General features: G+C 37.6%; 1 long non-coding RNA gene across 1 annotated transcript in view; it reads left to right on the forward strand.

The window, feature by feature from the left end:
• The window catches only part of LOC131511976 (uncharacterized), a 375,735-nt gene that overhangs the window by 335,801 nt on the left and 18,618 nt on the right, over positions 1–21,316 (forward strand). Inside the window, exon 5 of the long non-coding RNA XR_009261849.1 lies at positions 14,157–14,231. This is a non-coding gene — a long non-coding RNA (uncharacterized LOC131511976). The remainder of the gene's footprint in view (positions 1–14,156; positions 14,232–21,316) is intronic.

The raw sequence follows: 21,316 nt of genomic DNA on the forward strand, positions 1-21,316 counted from the left end.
TGGCAAAGCTTCACGTGCTCTGAAGAATCTAAAGCTTCTTTTCATCAATTGAAGAAAGTTTCCTATGGCCCATTTGTGAGGGAAATATGAAATAGTAAGGGAATAGTTACTGGGTATCTATTAAGTGGAAATCAAAGTATTAGGACAACAGAGACATGATGAGATGGTGAGGTAGTGGGGGAAAAACCCAAATCCGCATGCGCCCCTGCCTTAATTTCTTCTGAGTCCCCAAGCAGTGCGTTCCCCAGCTCATCCACCTGGCTCCTACCATAGCCCTGCCCACTAGGGAACGCTGCTATTCCAGCTGTAGGAATAGAGTACGAAGTTAGGAAACGCCTCACTTCCCCTTGGGCACTACTACAGCTAGTTAGGAGATCCAAAGTTAATTTGTATTAAAAAAGGTAAACTTAAATTGTAATAAGGCAAACTAAAGGCAAAACGAGAGAGAGAGAGAGAGAGAGAGAGAGAGAGAGAGAGAGAGAACCAATGATTAATTTGTCATATGGAAAATACAGTGTTGGCACATGAAAAAATTGAGGAGTGTTATTGAAATGGGTGAAGACATACCCTTCCCAATGTGTATCCCACGTGCCAACATTAGTGAATTGTGCTACTATCCTCCCCGGTACTCAATGGAAATGGGAGGGAGCCTTGATTTTGTTGTCCCTTCACTTCCTCTTATTGAATTTCTGTCCCCTACATACTGCTCATTGGTTAGGAACTGTTTAAGTCTTTCCGAACCCATCCTTTTGTCTCTGTTTCCACCGTTAGTTGTGTGTGTGTGCATGTGAAGGCTTTAAGCTTCCATCGTGTCCCATCCAGCCTAATGCAACAGCCGGCTTCCAGTCTCATTTTCTCAACCCACCTGCTCCTCTTGCCAGTATATGGCCAGAGTGAACTTTCTGAAGGGCAAATCTGATCTTGTTACCCTCATACTGGAATTCTTCAAGAGTCCCTCCACAGTCTTTAAAAATTTTTTTTAATGTTTTACTGATTTTTGAGAGAGAGAGAGAGAGACAGAGACAGACTGCAAGCAGGGGAGGGGCAGAGAGAGAGGGAGACACAGAATGTGAAGCAGGCTCCAGGCTCTGAGCTGTCAGCACAGAGCCCGATGCGGGGCTTGAACCCATGAACTGTGAGATCATGACCTGAGCCGAAGTCAGACGTTCAACCGACTGAGCCACAGAGGTGACCCCTTTCACAGTCTTTAAAGTCAATAAGTCTTTAACCTGCCCTCAAGTCCCTTCCTAATGTTTCTCCTTGCCAGGTTTCCCAGTCTTCTCTACAAATTCTTAAATATTATTTATGTTTGGGGGCTTTAATTTTTTTTTAATGTTTATTTTTTTTTGAGAGAGAGAGAGCAGGAGCAGGGAAGGAGCAGAGAGAGAGGGAGACACAGAATCCAAAACAGGCTCCAGGCTCTGAGCTGTCAGCACAGAGACCGATGTGGGGCTCAAACTCACAAACTGAGATCATGACCTGAGCTGAAGCTGGACGCTCAACCAACTGAGCCACCCAGGCGCCCCATGTTTGGGGACTTTTATAACAAGGCTATGCAGGGCCGTTAGGGTGGCTCAGTCGGTTTAGTGTCTGACTTCGTCTCTGGTCATGATCTCACAGTTTGTGAGTTCAAGCCCCTTGTGGGGATCTGTGCTGACAGCTCTGAGCCTGGAGCCTGCTTTGGATTCTCTCTCTGCCCCTCCGCCATTCACACACTATCTCTTTCAAAAATAAAACTTAAAAAAAAAAAAAAAGAAGAAGCCTTGCAGAGTACAGGGAGAGCCCACATACAAGGTGGTCAGCAAGGCAGCATAGACAAAGCTCTGTGGGGGTGGGGATAGATACTTTCCAAACAGTGTGGCGAGAAGATCATTCCTAGGGGAGGGTGCAGGATGTGCAGAGGGGACTAGCAAGGCCTGGTGAAGAAACAGGACATGGTTCCGTAGAGCTGAGGGTTACAGTGCAACATGCCGGTGATGGGAGGGGAACGTTCTGATGTGAGGAAAGAGGCTCAAGGGTAAAATTTCAGAAACCTCTGTATGCCCAAGTAAGAGATTGACATATGGAGAGGTCATCATCATTCTAAAAATACTGCAGGTAGATTAAAAGGCTAGCTAGAAAAAACACGAGAGTTACCCAAAATCTTCTCTGAAATCATTTGATGGGTGATCACCATGAAGGCTGTTAACTAGAAAACATAGGACACTCAGACAGTGGAATACTCTTCAGTGCTAAAAAGAAATGAGCTACCAAATTATGAAAAGGTATGAAGAAATCTGAAATGTGTATTACTAAGTGAAAGAAACCAGTCTGACAAGCTACATATCATGATACCAACTCAGTTGATCCTTGAACAGTAAGGGGGGTTTAGAAGCACCACGCCCCTGCACAGTTTGAAATCCATGTATAACTTTTGACTCCCCTAAAAACTCCGCCTACTTCTGACCAGAGACTTATCAGGAACATAAACAGTCTAGTAACACACCTTCTTTGTTATATGTATTATATAATACATTCTTACAATAAGAGAACATATTAAGAGAATCATAAGAGAAAATACATTTACTATACCATATTTAGAAAAAAAAATCCATGTATCGGTGGACCTGCATAGTTCAAACCCATGTTTTGCAAGGGTCGACTGTATTTGATATTGCAGAAGAGGCAAAACTGTCGAGACAATAAAAAGTTCGGTGGTTTTCGGGGCAGAAGGGGAAAGGATACCTGTGTGGAACACAGGAGATTTTTTAGGGCAGTGAAAATACTCTGTATGGTGCTCTGATGGATACAATGTCATTATAGATTTTCTAAAACAATAGGATGTACAATGCCAAGAGCAAGGCATAGGGAAAGTTATGGGCTTTGAGTGATTATGATGTGTCGATTTAGTTTCAAAAGTTATAACTAACACATATAAGTGATACAGTAATGCAGGAGGCTACGCATGTGTGGGGGCAAGGTACACATGGTAAGTCTCAGTACCTTTCTTCAATTTTGTTAATCTAAAACTGTTTTTATCTTTTAAATGAGGTCTTTAAAAATTATGAAATGTAAAGAATTAAAAAAAAAAAAAAAAAAAAAAGAGCCCACATCCTATGTCTGGCCTTTCCCTTATCTGTCGCTGCACTATAAGAAATTATCACAGCACCAAAGCGATGTTGCAGAAATGTAACTTGGATCATGTGACTTCCTGCTTTAAAGCTTCCATGGCTTCTCAGAGTATTTGGAATAAAAGTGAGAATTCTTACTCTGCCTTCAAAAGCTCTAAATGATCTTGCCCCAGACCTCTACTCGAGCACCGTCTTCCCTTCTCCACCACGTACATTATGACCCCTCAGTCATATGACCTCTCTTCTGTTTCTCACCCAAGCCATTGCAAATCATTCTGTAGGGACTTTGCACGTGTTTCTTCCCCTTGGAAATCTACTTACCCTGATTTGTGTATCCAGACTCCTGTTTATCATTGAGATTTTAGCTCAGTTGGCATCCTATCATATTTATCTAAATCTTTTATATACTTGCTTATTATCTATCTGTCATACTACAATATAAATTCCTTAAAAAGAGAACCCTTTTTGGGGTGCCTGGGTGGCTCAGTCGGTTACATGTCCGACTTCAGCTCAGGTCATGTTCTGACAGTCCGTGGGTTTGAGCCCCATATAGGGCTCCGCACTGAAAGCTTGGAGCCTGGGATCTGCTTCGGATTCTGTGTCTCCCTCTCTCTCTGCCCCTCTCCCACACACACTCTGTCTCTCAAAAATGAACAAATGTTAACAAAAGAATTAAAAAATAAAAGACCATTTCTATTTTCTTTATTATCCTAATGCTGTTACCCAGAGGAATTTCTGGCACATAGTTACATGCTCAATACGTGTTGGTAAGTGAAAGAAAAGCTAAAATCCCTTTTTTGCAAAAGAAGACAAAATTGATATTAAAGTAACTGTTACCCTGATGTTTTATATGTAATTATATGTGATAGGCTTCTATACATATATTTGCAGAGTTCTTCTTTGCAATGAACTCGTAAAAATGAAAAACCACATAGAAGCAACCACATAGAAGTATGGAAAAAAAAAATCAAAAGTCAAAGAAACAAATCAGACAAACATAGGTGGCCATGCATGTAAAATATTTAACGTGTGAAGTTTGTCTCTTCCTGTTCTTGCAAACCAAACAGTTGTAAGGAGAATAAAACGAGGAGCAGGAAGAGCTCATCCTTGATCCCATCTGGAGAGCTAGTACAAAGAAAGACTTAGAAGAAAGGGGACGAAAACATGCTGGGGTCACAGAAGGAAACTGAGTTGAAAGGAGGGAAAAAATCTGCATTCCGAGTCATTTGGAACAGAGAAGGAAGGGAGACATTATCTGAAGACCGTGTTCACCAGAGGCAAACAGGCTGAAAAAGAAATCGACATCTGTGAAAGTCTCGTGTGCCCCAGATCTGAGGGGGCAGATGAAGATTGTTTATGTAGCACAAGAAGGTGTTGGGAGAAGGAAGGAACAGGCTCACATGGAAACATATGCTCGCCGAAGCTACTTGAAAAATAAAGCATGCAGTGGAGAGAGGGAAACATCTGTGTTGCACACGGGCAGACCACCAGTAGTGAAGCAGTCTTGAGATAGAAGGGAAAGGCGTCCACAAACAAGATCGGACATTATGTCTTGTCAAAATGACATGTAAAGGCACTGGGTCTGCATCTCATTCTCTGGTGAGTTAATGGGAACTCAGCCATCTGGGGAAATCAAGGATGAGTAAACTAGCTGCTTTGGTGTTTTCACAGTTTTGCAGAAAGGACAAAGCATTCGCAAGTTTTTCCAGGGCTACTTTTCTTCCTACTGGGGGGAAAAAAAAACACAACCCTTTAGAATACAGTTTATTTTTTTTTCTTCGGGAAACATATTTAGAGCTTTTATTCCAAATCTTCTGCAGCAAGAGAAGCTGCTGGATTTCTCATCCTTTGACCACAGTCTCAGCACAGAATAGCTTTAGATAGGAATTTTGTGTGACATTAAGCACATATAGTTGAGAATTAAATTTTGTTAGTATTTCAGACTTAAATTCTTAAGAATATATACTACATTTTTATAAACTACTCAGTTCCTGAAACTGGACTCAGTTCCTAAAACTAAATATTATAATATTTAATAATAAGCTAACGTATAGAAATAAATGTTGAAGTGTCTACTATCTTCTTTATAAACACCCTTTCACCGGTAATATGAGAAGTTAAAAATTGGAAATCAAGTCAAATGACAACTGGTGTAGAGAGTACGCAGAGCTTAAACTGGAATTTTATCATGTTGTACTTTATGATTTATAGATACATATCTATATGTAACCTTATATACAACATACAGGTACATTCATCTGTATACAAATAGAGTGTAAGTATATATACAGATAAAATTTTTCATTATGAATAAAAATTTATTTCTCATAGACATTGTGTCAGATGAACAATGATGCCAAAAGTAAAAGAGGCAAGGAAAAAAGCTCCAAGCATGTGGCATCTGATATCCACCATGGGATTCCTAGTGTATTTAGGAAAATTACATAAAATGTGCAGAAAACACAAATATCTACGGAAAGAAAACTAGTGAAATTATAGAAACATTTTGTAGTCTTTTGATAGGTCTTTGACTTTTAATTATTATACTAAGCACTTACAACAATGAAAAAGAAAGAAGTATAGGGTAAAACATAGAAGTATAGAGTAACTTTAGAGTAAATGTGAGGTAAGGATAGAGTGAGTATGATCGAAAAAAAAAAACTGAAAAACAAAATCCGTTCATTTATAGTGTAGTGATAGCAAGCCAGTTCTGGGTAATATCTCAAAAGTAAAATCAGTGATGGCTTTTGCAACGTCTTGAACACCTTGGTGCTCCTCTCTCTGAACAAGTGCCCACCACCGAGTCCCCCACGAGGCTGATCTGTGCGTAATTCACACAGCTTTCCCTTCTCTTCACTCACGCACCGGAACATTACCACTGAATGCCAGTTCAGCCTTCCTTGACTTCTGCTGTGGAAGGAAAGATGACCTAACATTTATTGATAATTTACTAAATGCCTACTTTCTAATGCATTATTTTATTTAATTCTTACAAAAACCCTATACAGTTTTCTCATTCCCACTTTTAAAAACATAGAAACTAAGACTCAAATACAAAATAAAAATACTGAATTAAGAATTAAGACACGGAGATGTTCTTACCCTAAATGTCATGCTGTTTCTCATAAGTTATATTTCCTCTCTTAGAAATTATTCCTGACTGGATTATTAATGTCTGATAATGGCATTATGCCATGACTCTAAATTATCATTAATCGTCAACAATTTTAAAAAGAGATTTTTCATCCCTCTGACTATTCAAATGATACATGCTTATCATAGGAATTTCTAAAATATATAATATAAAGACAAGCAATGATTCTCACTTTTACCAAGTCACCCAGAGGGAAAACTCCATTTTAAATACTTTAAAATATAATTTTAAAATAATACGTTTTAACTTTATGCACCACATGTGTTTTGTGTGTCCCTACTTCCTGTCTTGTCTACACAAAGAACTGGCACATTGGAAAAATTCCAAGCAGAATGATAGCCCTTTGAGAAAGAGCACTTTGATCAAGGTTTTTTCCTAAAGTCCCAATGGCTGATTCCATTTAATGTTAGGCCCTCCATAAGCAAATGCCCCAATTCTAATGTTCAAATCAAGGAAAATTGGAGATTAACTTTTAGAATGGCCAAGTAACAATCTCTCAGCTACTCATTCTTTCACACACAAAGACAAAAATACTGACACAACAATTAAAAGTAGTCATTTATAGAACTCTCCAAATTAACCAAAGCCACTGAGCTGTATTGTAAGGCCTAAGATAGTGTAAGACACGTGGAATTTCAGCCATGAGTTCCTCTCCTCTTACCAGACATGCCTCTCACTCTGCCCAACCAGGAAGGTTTCCTGCCCAGGTAATTCCCCATCAACTGCACCAGCTGCACTCTACCTGGCCCTCAACTAAACTGGTTTCACATTCCAGCCAGCCAGCCACCCAAATTGTTCAAACGAGTCATATCTTCCTGAGAGGAAACAAGGCCCACCTCCCCCATTATGACAAAGTCTATCTCCCACAGCTACTTCTGTTTGACTCTATTTCCAAGTACAGCCTCTGTGTGACCACGCATAGCACACAGTGTCCTCTTCCCACGGGCTGTGAGTTAACGTGACTAATAAACTGTGTATCCCCTCTGTCCAGTGTTGGCTATTGTGTTCAGCCAGCTTGTACTATTTATGCTAATGACGGCCTTCTTCAGCAACTGAGTGAGCAGGAATGATCAGAACGAGAACAAACAAAATCATCTATGCAAGAGAAATTATTGAACTTCTTTAGACAGGGGGTGTGTGTGACATTTTAAGCTGGGGTTCTTCCCATCCCCCTGCTCTCCGTACCCTAGTGGTGCAATAGCCTCAAAGAGCCAAGTCTTGCAGCCAGTTTACCAGACTGAACTCTTGTAGCTCTGTAAGAAACACCATCTCCAAAACAGTCAATATAATGTTTGAACATCCAGCTCCATGGAAAATCTCTATTATTGTGCTATTACAGCTGTTTTATTTAACTCCTATTTCAGCCTAATCAGGGTGGGGAGGGGAGGAGTACTACCCCCAGGTCATTACTGAAGCAGTTTCAATCTGCTAGCAGCACTGCAACTACCTAAAACTATTATTTCAGTTGGAGCAAAAAAGCCTGACCAAGAATTTAAAAGGAAATCTTCAAGACCAAAATGGCTGTCAGGAAATTTGAAAAGCTCCAACCTATTTCTGAACATCTAAAAGACTGTGTGAGCATGCACACAGCTCTGGAAAGACCTGGTTAAGAAGAAAGCTCCATTAAATTCTGGCCAAACATAAGGCCCTAAACAAGTAGAAAGTGAAAGCTAAGGCTAAGGCTGTCTTATAAATGTCCTGAAGTTTGAAGGGATGCCTTTGTACAGATCCCCTTGGTAAAGGTAGAAGATATACAGGCAAGTTATTTGAGGACATCTTCTCATCAAACATTGCATTGGCTGACCACTAAATTACACTGAATCAGGGGTGACTCACAGGAAGCCCGGTTTAACAGTTTAAATAAGAATTATTTTAAATTAGGGGTGCCTGGGTGGCTCAGTTGGTTGGGCATCCAACTTCGGCTCAGGTCATGATCTCATGGTTAGTGAGTTCGAGCCCCGCGTCGGGCTCTGTGCTGACAGCTCAGAGCCTGGAGCCTGCTTCGGATTCTGTGTCTCCCTCTCTCTCTGCCCCTCCCCTGTTCACACTCTCTTAATAATCTTTTTTAATGTTTATTTATTTTTGAGACAGAGACAGAGCACGAATGGGGGAGGGTCAGAGAGAGAGGGAGACACAGAATCTGAAACAGGCTCCAGGCTCTGAGCTGTCAGCACAGAGCCTGATATGGGGCTCTAACTCACGGACTGTGAGATCATGACCTGAGCCACCCAGGCGCCCCTCTGTCTCTTAATAATAAATAAACGTTAAAAAATTTAAAAAAAAAAATTTGAGACATGCAAAAAAAATGTTTAAAAAGAAAGAAATGAAAACAAAACAAGAAGTGTGCAACATAAAATGGCAAAAAGGATTCTGAAAATAAGTCCCTTAGCGACTCACATTTTAGTACAAGAAGATTTTAAATCTATTATAAATGTTTAAAGAATGAATATAACTAAAGAAATAATGAAAAACATGACAACAGCACCTTACCAAGAATAGTGAAAAGAGATCAACACAATTAAAAAAAATAACTAAATAGAACTAGTTCTGTAGATGAAAGGCACAATAACAGAAAAGAACAATTTAGTAGAGGGACTCAAAATCAAAAGTGTAGCAGGCAAGAGAAGGAATCATCAAACTTGATAGTTCAAGAGAAATTATCCAGTGTTAGGAGCAGAAAGAGAAGGAGTGAAAAAATTGAACAGGGCCCCACAGACTGGAGAGATAACAATAAGCCTTCCAACATACACATATTGGGAATGTCACGAGGTGAGTAAAAAGTAGAAAGGACAGAAAAGGTTTTTGAAGAAACATTGGTCAAAGCCTTCCCCAATTTGATGAAAAATATTAATCTCATCAGATGAGACTACCAATTGGATTACCAATGAACTCCAGGTAAAATACACTCAAAAAGTCACAGCTAGACATATCATAGTCTAATAGAGAACAAAGATGGAGACAAAATCTTGAAAGCAAGAAAAAGAACTTGTATAAAACCATTTCCCAATAAGAATAAAAGCTGACTTCTTATCAGAAACCATGGAGTCCAGAAAGCAATGGGATGCCATAGATTTAATATAGATTAAAAAATAATCTATAAACTAAGAATTCTATATCCAGCAAAACTATTCTTCAAAAAATGAAGAAGGAATTACAAGAAAAAAAAAAAAAACAAAAAACAAAAAAACAAAGGAATCTGCCAGTAGTAATTGTGTCCTATCATAGTCACTAAAGAGAGTTCAAGCTGAAGGGACATTAGACAGTAACTTGAAACCACATAAAGAAATAAAAAGCATCCATAAACATAACTACATAGGTAAAAGTAAAAGAAAGAATAAATGTCTTTCTGTTTGTAACTATTTTCTACTATCTTATTTAAAAGCAAATACATAGGGGCGCCTGGGTGGCTCAGTCGGTTAAGCGGCTGACTTCAGCTCAGGTCATGATCTCGCGGTCCGTGAGGGCTGTGAGTTCGAGCCCCGCGTCGGGCTCTGTGCTGACAGCTCAGAGCCTGGAGCCTGTTTCAAATTCTGTGTCTCCCTCTCTCTGACCCTCCCCTGTTCATGCTCTGTCTCTCTGTGTCTCAAAAATAAATAAATGTTAAAAAAAAATTTTTTTAAAGCAAATACATAGAGCAATAATTATACAACTGTGTGGATGGGCTTATAGTGTACAAAATGTAATCTGTATGATAATTATAATACAAAGGAAGAGGAAGAATGGATCTCTATTGGAATACACTATTGTATGCTATTGAAATGAAATCTAATGAATATCAATGTAAACTAGATTAAGATACTAATTGTAATCTTCAGGACAACCACAAAACCAAACCCTCAAAAAATACGAATAAGAAAATTAAAATGGTATACTAAAAAGTATCTAACACAACAGAAGGCAGTAATGAGGGAATAGAGGAACCACAAAAAGACATAAGACCTACAGAAAGTGAATAGTTGATGTAAATCCTACTTTATCCATAGTTACATTAAATGGAGTAACACTATAACCAAATGGCAGAGACTAGAAGCTGAATTTAAAAACCACCTAAGTATTTGCTGTTTACAAAAGACACTTAAATTTTTTTTTTTTTAATTTTTTTTCAACGTTTTTTATTTATTTTTGGGACAGAGAGAGACAGAGCATGAACGGGGGAGGGGCAGAGAGAGAGGGAGACACAGAATCGGAAACAGGCTCCAGGCTCCGAGCCATCAGCCCAGAGCCTGACGCGGGGCTCGAACTCACGGACCGCGAGATCGTGACCTGGCTGAAGTCGGACGCTTAACCGACTGCGCCACCCAGGCGCCCCAAGACACTTAAATTTTAAAGGCACAAGTCGATTTAAAGTAAAGGGGTGGAAAGATTAATATAAGAGCATTCATCAAAAAGTAGCTTAGGGGGCTATATTAATATCAGACAAAAAGAGACTTTACGACAAAAATTGTTTCTAGAGATAGATATTTTATAAGGACAAAATGATCAGTTTACCAGGAAGACAACAGTATGTGTATGTACCTAACAGCAGAGACTTAAAATACATGAAGCAAAAACTAACAAAATTAAAGCAAACAATAAACAATGAAACAGCAATAGTTGGCGGCATCACTACCCTACTTGTAATAATTGATAGGGGTTGCGTGAAGGACAATTTAATTTCTTAATTAAAGGCACCTAGATTGATGCACTTTCCCTCAACAGAAACCGAGCATTTTTGACACGTCCTTTATTTCACCTTCAACGTCTATCCTCACCAAATCTCAACATGTGTCTTCAATCCACCAGCTTTTTCTGTCACTAGCTGCCACCGCCTTGGTCTAAAAACAGCACCATCTCTCCTTAGACTAGTCTAATAGACATACATGTTAGCATCTCTCATTTCTATCTTATCTTTCCTTTCAGTTCATTGTTTTAAATAATAGCAATTGCCATATATTTTTAATGATTGTTAGATCCTGTCACTACCCTGCATGCAACCCCTATGAGCTTTCCATTCGATGTGTAATGAAATCCCAATTCTTGTCAGTGGCCCATAAAGCTCTCTTTATTATCTGGGCCTCCCTAAGTCTCTAAGTTAATTTTGCATTCCTACATCTCCATTCTTTTACCACATAGCCTCTTTCCGTTGATCAAACCCACCAGGCTCTTTTTCAGCTTTGCTATCAAGCCTTCTATTCCTTCCACCTTAAATTCTTCAGGTCTCAGCTTGAACCTTCCCCAGAAGGTAACTTGATGCTCCAATTCAAACCACACCTCTTTACCACTCTTTCTTTGGGCACTATACAGTTTGATTACATATTCATTCGTGGTGTTATTTAAAAGATTCTTTGAAAACTGAACGCAACCTTTATCAGCTGTTACTTCCTTTTCTTCAACCATTTAAGCTAAGGAAAAATATGCACAGCAACTTTTAATTTGAAACTCAAAAATAATTACAAAAGGTGAAATGTTCCCTGTGACTTCTTCAGACTATACTTACCTTCTGTGAATGATTTCTCTTCTGAGGTAAACTTTGAGGAGAGAGGGAAAGATTTATAAATCTCTTTAGTTTTATGTAGCTGCAAAAAATATGTTTTATGGTTAAATTCTTCCTGGATGTCTTTTTGCCTAGGATCAAAAATCCTTTTTATCTCTGGTTATTCCATCTCACTGTCAACATGCATAATCCTCGGTATTCTAGAATTTTATAAAGGTCATTTGAATATGCTTTAATCAGGCTTTAAACACATACTCTTTTATGGTTGTCATTATTAATAGCCAATGGTGTCATGGTTTGTGGTTATTTTAGACTAACTCTGAGGCCTGTTCAGCAAGATGGGGTTAAAAAACATTGAGCGGGTACAACTTCTTAAATTTAAAGTGTATAAAATTGGTTAACATTTTTTGAGAATATATCTTCTTTGCTTAAAATATTGGTAATATTAAGAACATTGCTTTTTAGTTTTCACAAAGGGTGTTTCAAACTTTTTCAGATAATTTATTTCTCTAAAATGTTAACAGTCTCCTCAATTTCTGCTATTTAGAGACTATGGTGACCTCATTGGAAAAGCTTTCCCTCTAAAAGTGATTGACTGGGGAGCCTGGGTGGCTCAGTTGGCTAAGCGTCTGACTTTGGTTCAGGTCATGATCTTCTGCTTTGTGGGTTCGAGCCCCGCATTGGGGCTCTGTGCTGACAGCCCAGAAGAGCCTGAATCCTGCTTCTGATAATGTGTCTCCCTCTCTCTCTCTCTGCCTTTCCCCCACTTGTGCTCTGTCTCTCTGCCTCTCAAAAATGAATAAATGTTCAAAAAATTTAAGAAAAGTGATTGATCAATTTGAGAACATTTGGCTAAGAAGTATGTTACATTTCACACTCCTTCAACATTTGGTGCCATTAGTGTAGCAAGTATTTCTGACTGACATAAACATAGGACACTGTGCCCAGAAGCTATTTATAAGAAATTGATCATTTGCCTCAACACTCTTTGGGGAGGGGAAAAGTTCGGATTAATTTTCACTATCAGCGTATAGAAGGAAATACTTTAACTTTTAAAGCTATACATCATAGGGGTGCCTGGGTGGCTCAGTCGGTTAAGCGTCCAACTTCGGCTCAGGTCACGATCTCACCTTCCGTGAGTTCGAGGCCCGCGCCGAGCTCTGGGCTGATGGCTCGGAGCCTGGAGCCTGCTTCCGATTCTGTGTCTCCCTCTCTCTCTGCCCCTCCCCCGTTTATGCTCTGTCTCTCTCTGTCTCAAAACTAAATAAATGTTAAAAAAAAGCTATACATCATATATATTCTATAAGAATTTAGTTTCTATAATTTGCCACCATAACACAAATCAGTAGTCTCTGCTTTGGAGGGAAAATAGTTTTCTATACAAACATATAAGCATACTTATATATACATATCCCGTGCATTAACAACGTATTTTGGTTAAAAAGATTTATTAAAACGAGTAGGTAAATAGAGACTAAGTAGTAAGGAAGTTACCTTTTCATGACTTGGTTCCTCTACTCTGTTATTCCTGAGCCATACGTTTCAAGTTCAACTTCCTTACTAATGAAAACCAGTTGCTGGGATAATGTTTAACTCTTAAGTACCATTTTTCCAAGGAAAACATTAAAATTGGTCTCAAATGTGTGCTCACTCATAATGTGAAGATTTCAAATAAATCTCTTCTAAGAAAATAAAGACCATCCCAACTCTTCCCAGACGTAGCAAAGACTCTTAAATTTTCAATTTCTAGTTGACTTGAGGGAAATGACTCATTCCATCGTCTAGTAGTAACTAGATACCAGAGCCTCTAGAGAGAACTCACGGATGCCTACCTCATGAGGCTAGCAAAGAAATTGTAAATAAAAAATATGTGGAGGGAGAAAAATACCTCAAAATTTTAAAGGGCCTTTCAAAGGGAGTAATCTATTTCCGTTCTATTCCTCACTCTGAAGGTGTTTGAATTAGAGTTACTTTGTGTCACTGTAAAGCCTCCAGGAAGGCAGATCCTGAACCACTGCCTCCCCAAAAGCTTTCTAGCTGGTATTTTTACATCACTTTCATGAAGAGTTTGCAGCATTGTTTGTGCCTTTTTGAACCTTCCTTTGCTCAATAAACAGAAGGCATATTTATTTGGCACGTATTTATAATACTGAGTCAAGGTGATGCAAGGAATTGGCAATTAACCTATCAGGAATTTAGAGTAGGGAATCCTACTAAAGTGCCAGATTCTTTTTGCCAGTGCCAGTGCCAGTGCCAGAATTTTATATGGAAGAATCTAAGGGGCAATGGTCTAAATATGAGAATAGAGGGATTGTCTAAGAGTGAAAAAAAAAAAAACACGATGTTTAACGGGATTACATATTTATTTGGGACAGCTTGAATCTAATTTGCTTAGCAAGCACTGTTTTTGTGACTTGAGGGAGAAAAGGTTTACAGTGAAGGACTCTGATGTATAAAGAATTAAGAAGATCAGAGAGGTTCCTGGGAAATTAAGGTAAGCGAAAGATTATGTGCCTGAACTTGTTGAATCAGAATATCTACACAGAAATACTATTATAAGAACTTGTATGTGACTGAGAATTGGAATCTTTAAGGATATTCTTTTTTTTTTAAATTTTTAACCTTTATTTATTTTGAGAGAGAAAGAGACAGTGTAAACAGGGAAGGGGCAGAGAGAGAGGGAGGCACAGAATCAGAAGCAGGCTCCAGGCTCTGAGCTGTCAGCACAGAGCCTGATGCGGGGCTCAAACTCACAAACCGTGAGATCATGACCTGAGCTGAAGTCGGACACTTAACTGACTGAGCCACCCAGGCACCCCAGGGATATTAAGAAGTTTAGCTACTGCCATCCATTTGCCATATTTACTACATAAAAGTCCCTTACATATCATCAATCGTGTTTATAACTATAGTCACTTTGCCAGTCCTTGTACATTGGTATCTTTGTGGTCAACAATTTATCCATCTGATTCGTAGTTATTTAGGATCTGCTGGTGGCTCATTACTTCATTCTTGTATCTTACACCTTATATGTTTGCTTAACTGTATAGAGAAACTTAAAAAAAAAAAAAAAAAGCTCTATTGCTTCAAGGGAGCGACCTGGTCTAGACTAGTCTAAAAATATATAAATATAAAATATTCTGAAAATATTTAAGCTATGCGTTAAGCAGAGTATCATACTGATCTTTCTCATGTGCAATATAGTCCCAGTTCCCATCTGGTGACCTTTAAAATAGTCTTACTGTCTCTTTGACTTCTGAGTTTGCTTCCTATGCTCTTCTATAGCCCACTCACCTAACAGCACAGCCAAACAGGATGACTTTTCTTTTTTAATTTATTTTTTTTTAATTTACCTCCAAGTTAGTTAGCATATAGTGCAAAAATGATTTCAGGAGTAGATTCCTTAATGCCCCTTACCCATTTAGCCCATTCCCCCTCCCCAAACCCTTCCAGTAACCCTCTGTTTGTTCTCCATATTTAAGAGTCTCTTATCAAACAGGACTTCTTGATGATTCCTACCAATGCCTTACAGTGTTCTACCCCTGTGCCCATGTTCCAGTAATTTCCTCAATCTAGAATACTCTTTTTATTATTCATACTGTTTCCTGTCATACTGTCCATATTGTTCCTTTTGAAATTCTATTTGCAAAGAGCTTTAAATGCCACGTCCCTCCTGAAGCTTTTTTTTTCTTTCTCTCCTCAGATATAATTGGCACGTAGTTTTCCCAATACAAAGTGGAAAAGTGATCTACTCTGTGCCTTTCTATTGGTTGATATATATACCACTTTCTATCCTGTATTAGAGCAGTTTTTATCCTGGGCTTGTCTATTTTATCAAATTGTAATCTCTTTGAGGACAAAGGGCAGGTACTGTTCAACTCTGTGCCCCTTGTAGCCACTGATGTTCCATAGATATTTTTGGAATTGAAAGCTCATTTGGCATAGTAGTTCCCTGGGTTCCATATACACAGATAATCTTTGACAGTAATACTCAAGCAACTGATAGTGTCAAGATGATCACCAGCTGGAAATCTGTTAGAAATTAGAATCTCAGGACCCACCCCAAACCCACTGAATCAGAATATGCATTTTACAAAGATCCTAGGAGATTAGTAGACCCTTAAAGTTTGAGATACACTGTATAAAGTTCATATATTTTACAGTAAAAAAGTCTGCAAGTGACTGTAGTATTTAGCATTCATTAAGTCACGTACATTAGACAACAAGGCTCACTGTTCTCAGTCCTGGGTGACTGATGGAAACAGAGAAATCCAGGAGGCACACAGTAATCAAGAAAGGGACATTCGTTTTTATACAAAGATATTAGCATTACTATGAGGCAAAAATGAAGAAGCATTCAATATCAGACGCTATATTCTAATTCATGTTTGTAATCACTATGTTCTCTATATGCAATGTGTAAAAGACCTGTCAGAGTGTTCTCAAAATTATGCAAAGAAATTATGAAAGTCTCTGTAAGAAGAGATCTATAGATGAAAGCTTTTCATAAAAAAGACTGGGGGACACCTGGGTGGCTCAGTCGGTTAAGCATCTGACTCTTGATATTGGCGCAGGCCATGATCTCACACTTTGTGAAATCGAGCCCCACATCAGGCTCTGTGCTGACACTGCTGAGCCTGCTTGGGTTTCTCTGTCTCCCTCTCTCTGCCCCTCCCCTACTTGCGCACGCACAATCTCTCTCTCAAAATAAATTTTTAAAAAATTTAAAAATCTTTAGAAAAAAAAAGAAGAATGGATTGTAGGGACTGCAAAACAGAAGAAGAATTCAAAGATTACTGAAATAGACTGAGAATCTATATGGGTCTGAACAAAGGAAGTATCACTAGAAGTGAAATGAGGAAATGGAATTTGAAAAATTTTGGAGAATGAGCATCAATAGATTCTGGAAAGGCTGTGGGGAATTTGAAAATGACTGCACTAATGATTCTTGGAGAGAATTAACTGAGAGAACAAATACAAAAGGGGGAAAAAAAAGAGGTAGAAAAAAACACCAGAGAAATGATGCAAAGCATAGATTTCAGCTACCAAACCCCCATTGCCCACCAAAGCCCACTGCCTTCATGCATAATATTGCCATGATCCTGAAAAAAATAAGATGCTGAGGGTTACTTTAAGTTTCTGGACAATTTCCATTTGATGACCAGAGAAAGTAGAAAACAAGGTTAGGTATTTGAAAGTCATGTGCATGAAATGTTAATAGAAAAGACAACATAGTTACTATTTCTTCAACCTCTCCCTAAAAATATTATCATTAACTATTCACGCCTGTGCATGCAGAAGTGTTAAGATTGTCCAAATTCCGTTCCCTTGCTACTTGTTATCGTTAAATCCACTTTAACAAAATAAAGCTGAAGTATGTAGTATGATAACTTTCTCTTTATTCTTTCTGCTTATCTATTTGGAACACATGTGGTTGGTAAAAATTTGCAATGAAAAAGTCCATGCTTAGGGTCTAATGGAACCCAATAAATATATAAATGAATATATAAATGAATTTCATGCATGGGAAGCATTTTTATTGGGGATAGTATTATTTTAGACACATATACATATAAAGTTGAGAACAATCAAAAGAATAGCATATTATAAATTAGTATTTTTCAAACTGTTTCCTCAACATATTTAAAACTTTTGCAGATAGTTTAATATATAATTTGGTTTCATTAAAGGTTTTAAGCTTCAGCCATAAAAATTGTATACATACATTTAAAAAAATCAAATATGAATTTATTATTCTGGGTAGCCCATTTACCTATAAAACGCAATATTTTCTGAGGTGTCATTTGTAAAATGAACTTCGTGGTCCATTTAAATTTGGTAGGGATAGAGGGTTTGGGTTAATTTGATGGTGAAATAACAATATTCAAAAAACTTTATTGTGAAATACAGAGACAATTTCACACCTGCTCTTGATTCTATCTCATAGAAAAAATTTAAACAGGGCTTGGGGAAAAATGTAGTTTAGGAACTGCTATCGTTTATCACTGTAAAATTCATTTCTATAATTGTGCAGTCTTGCGAGCATTACTTGTTAATTAGCTTTAATTATACTTTCAGTCGATTACTCAAAATCTGACCTTTTCTCACAAAAGTCAGGCAAGAAGAATATAGGTGAGGCACAGGAACTAAACTATACACAATAAACAGGTTGGCAATAGTAATTTATTTTTTTGCTTACCTACTCAATACTTGGGCAACCATTACTAAGTTACATTTTCTCTTTTCCATTTTTATGAAATCCATTACCTTTACCACAGAATTCTCTCACAAAGTAGCGTATAAGAATGTTATTTAACCTTTACAAAGTAAGCAACTTAAATGAACTTTTGATTATCTGGGATGAATGTTGATAACTATCATGTAATCAAGTCTTCATTTACTACCACATATGTGAAAAATAGATCCTATGGACAAAACTTTGAGTTATGTTATCTGTAGGGAAATAGATCTTTCATTTAATTTTAATATGCTAATACCATTCCTTGCAGCAAAAAAATTTTACTAGTTTATATTGCTTTCTAAGGTATATAAATTTAGCCACAGGCCATTTTATGGGACATGGACAGGTGACAACGTTAATGCCTTGTTCTTGTCCTCTGCTATGAGTGAACCATGCATATTCCATAGCTACTTGTGCCTAAAATTTATCCTAAGATTAAAGAACCATAAAAATTATGTAAATTTGTAAATTATTGGGGAGATATAAAAATATATCTGTTAAATGGTACATTAGGGAAAACTGAAGTACATAGAATTCTTATATAAAATAATCTTTAACTGGTGACAGGTCGTAAAGAAAAGTTAAAATCACCAGTCAGCTCTACAGTATATGTCCTTTCAGGGTTTGACATTACTCTGTTTACAGAGCTGTGGTTAGACTACATTACCAGTTTTATATCATGGTTTTACACTAAGAATTATACATAGAAGTTTTCAGTGTTATGTTTTAAAACCTTCATATAATTGTTTTAATGGTTTCCTCACAAGCTCTGTGTATATTCATTAATTTTAAGTATGAACGTAGTAACTTAATCATAAGTGATTTTGATGCTCTTAAGAGATACGTTCACGTATTTAGAGTCCACAAGTTCTGCCTCCCTACAATATTTCCTGGTCAAGTCCAACTGCTTCTTTGCAGGAGACTTAAAGGAGGATTCTCAAGGTCTAAGTGGCATATGGTCTAATATTTATAAATAGGATCTTGATAGCATTGGAAGCAAATTAAATAAAATTCCGTCTGCATTTTATTTATTTTTTAAATTTTATTTAGTTTGAGAGAGAGAAGGAGAGTACAAGTGGGGACGGAACAGAAAGGGAGGGACAAAGAATCACAAGCAGGCTACACACCATCAGGGCAGAGCCCAATGCAGGACTTGAACTCACAAACCACAAGATCATGACCTGAGCCGAAACCAAGAGTCAGACGCTTAATTGACAACCACCCAAGCTCAGGTGGCCCTGTTGCATTTTACATAATTTTAATAATTTTTTAGTACCTCTATAGGTCTGGTCGTTTTGTTGATGCGGGAGTCAAGAGCACTGTGTAGAATTTGGTAGTTTTACTAAAATAAGTACATTGTGCTTTTCTTAAAAGGTCTGAAAGAATATCAAAAAGAATGCAGAAAACTTTACCTAATCACCCCAAATTCTCCTTGATTTTACCCCAGGCTTTCAGAGCTCTACTTTTGGTGTTCTTTCCTCCATTGAATTAGAGAACATATATCAAATTTTGGGGATTCCATAATTTCTAGCACAATGTTCTCTATATTACAACTTCAAATTATTAATGGTGAGGATGATAGTGAAAACAAAGAGAAAGGAATGGTAAACTTTAAAATATGAACAATCAACAAGTATTAGTTTTGACTAGACATGTAATAGCACTGAAGCTCTCTTCAAAGCTCTCCATGCTGTTGGTACAATGTATGTATTGATGCATGCAGCATCCAGAGCACTGGGCTCATAAATGACTCTTTAGCACTCCCTCCCCTATCTGCTCATTGGTTGAATTGTATGTTTAATAAAAGTCAGTTATGTGTGGACCCAAGCTGTTTATTTCATTGAGCTTATTACTGAATTTCATGGTTTAATTAAATATTTTAGAATATAAGTGCAGAGAGAGAGACAATTCTTATTTCCATGAAAGTTAAATACTTTGGAAAGTCCAATGGCAAACAAAAAAAAGAAAAAGAAAAAGAAAAAAAATGTTGATTTAGATGTATTCAAGATAACCATAAAAGGCTAGAGAAAAAATTTAACCCGGTAAGAACCCTGATTTTGATTACTTCAAATGTGTTCAGTTCTTGCTCTAGTTCAAAGACAATGACACCAGAAATTATAGATAATTCAAATGTGTTAAGACTTATTCAAGAAAGGTGTTGGGAACCTTCAATCAGCCCATCCACAACATAAACAAAAACAGCTTTTCCACACATTTTTAAATATATCTTAAAGTGTTTAAAATATGAATATATCTTTTTATAATTTTATATTTTTAAACTTAAAAAATAAACTAAAAGGAATAAAAGGGCTTAAATTTTAAAGCAGAGTTTAAATTGATGTCTTAGTTTTTTTTGTTTTTTTTTTAAATTTTTTTTACGTTTATTTATTTTTGGGACAGAGAGAGACAGAGCATGAACGGGGGAGGGGCAGAGAGAGGGAGACACAGAATCGGAAGCAGGCTCCAGGCTCTGAGCCATCAGCCCAGAGCCTGACGCGGGGCTCGAACTCACCGACCACGAGATCGTGACCTGAGCTGAAGTCGGACGCTTAACCGACCGAGCCACCCAGGTGCCCCTGATGTCTTAGTTTTAACACTAACTAGCAGAAGAAATTTGGGGTATATACTACTCAAAGCCAAATTCCTCTCATCAATAAGACATAAGAATTGGAGTAGATAACCTGTATGGTCACCTCCAGTTTTGTTTGTTTTTGTTTTTGTTTTTGTTTTTTTTGGAGGGGAGGAAGTAAAGGGAAACTATTATTACATAGGCAGTAAGTTCCAACATACTATGAGAGAGGAAAAAAAACTGGATAAACCAAAATTGTTTAAGTATTAAAATCTTTGGGAAATGAGGAATCAGTAGGTTTAGCTGAGTATAAAATAGCCCCCTCCACTATCCATTCTTTTCTTCATTCTTTTCATAATTGGACACCAAGTTTTAACAGGAAACATGACTGCCCAGGCTGATACTATGTTTCCCAGGCTCCCTTGCAACTGGGTATGGCTAAAGATTTTATTAATGAGATACGAATAGAAGTGATATATATACAATTTATGGGGCAAAGAAAGCATACTCCTAAAACAGATGTGGCTCTTTTCTTGAGCTAGCATTGACTATACAAATCATAGAGATGTCCTAGAAGGTGGTGAAACACGAGTATGGAAGAAACTTGGTTCTTTGGATGACTTTGTGGCCTAGATAGTTCTTTCTAAAACTACCCAACTACCTCAGGAGTTTTGTACAAATATTAAGTAAACGTAGAACTTTTCTGAGCCATGGTTTTTATACCGTAGCCAAGCCCACAACATGTATTTAATCAAAAGTTTTTTTTATT

Source organism: Neofelis nebulosa, chromosome 5, assembly GCF_028018385.1.
Source record: "Neofelis nebulosa isolate mNeoNeb1 chromosome 5, mNeoNeb1.pri, whole genome shotgun sequence".
Classification (NCBI taxonomy): Eukaryota; Metazoa; Chordata; class Mammalia; order Carnivora; family Felidae; genus Neofelis; species Neofelis nebulosa.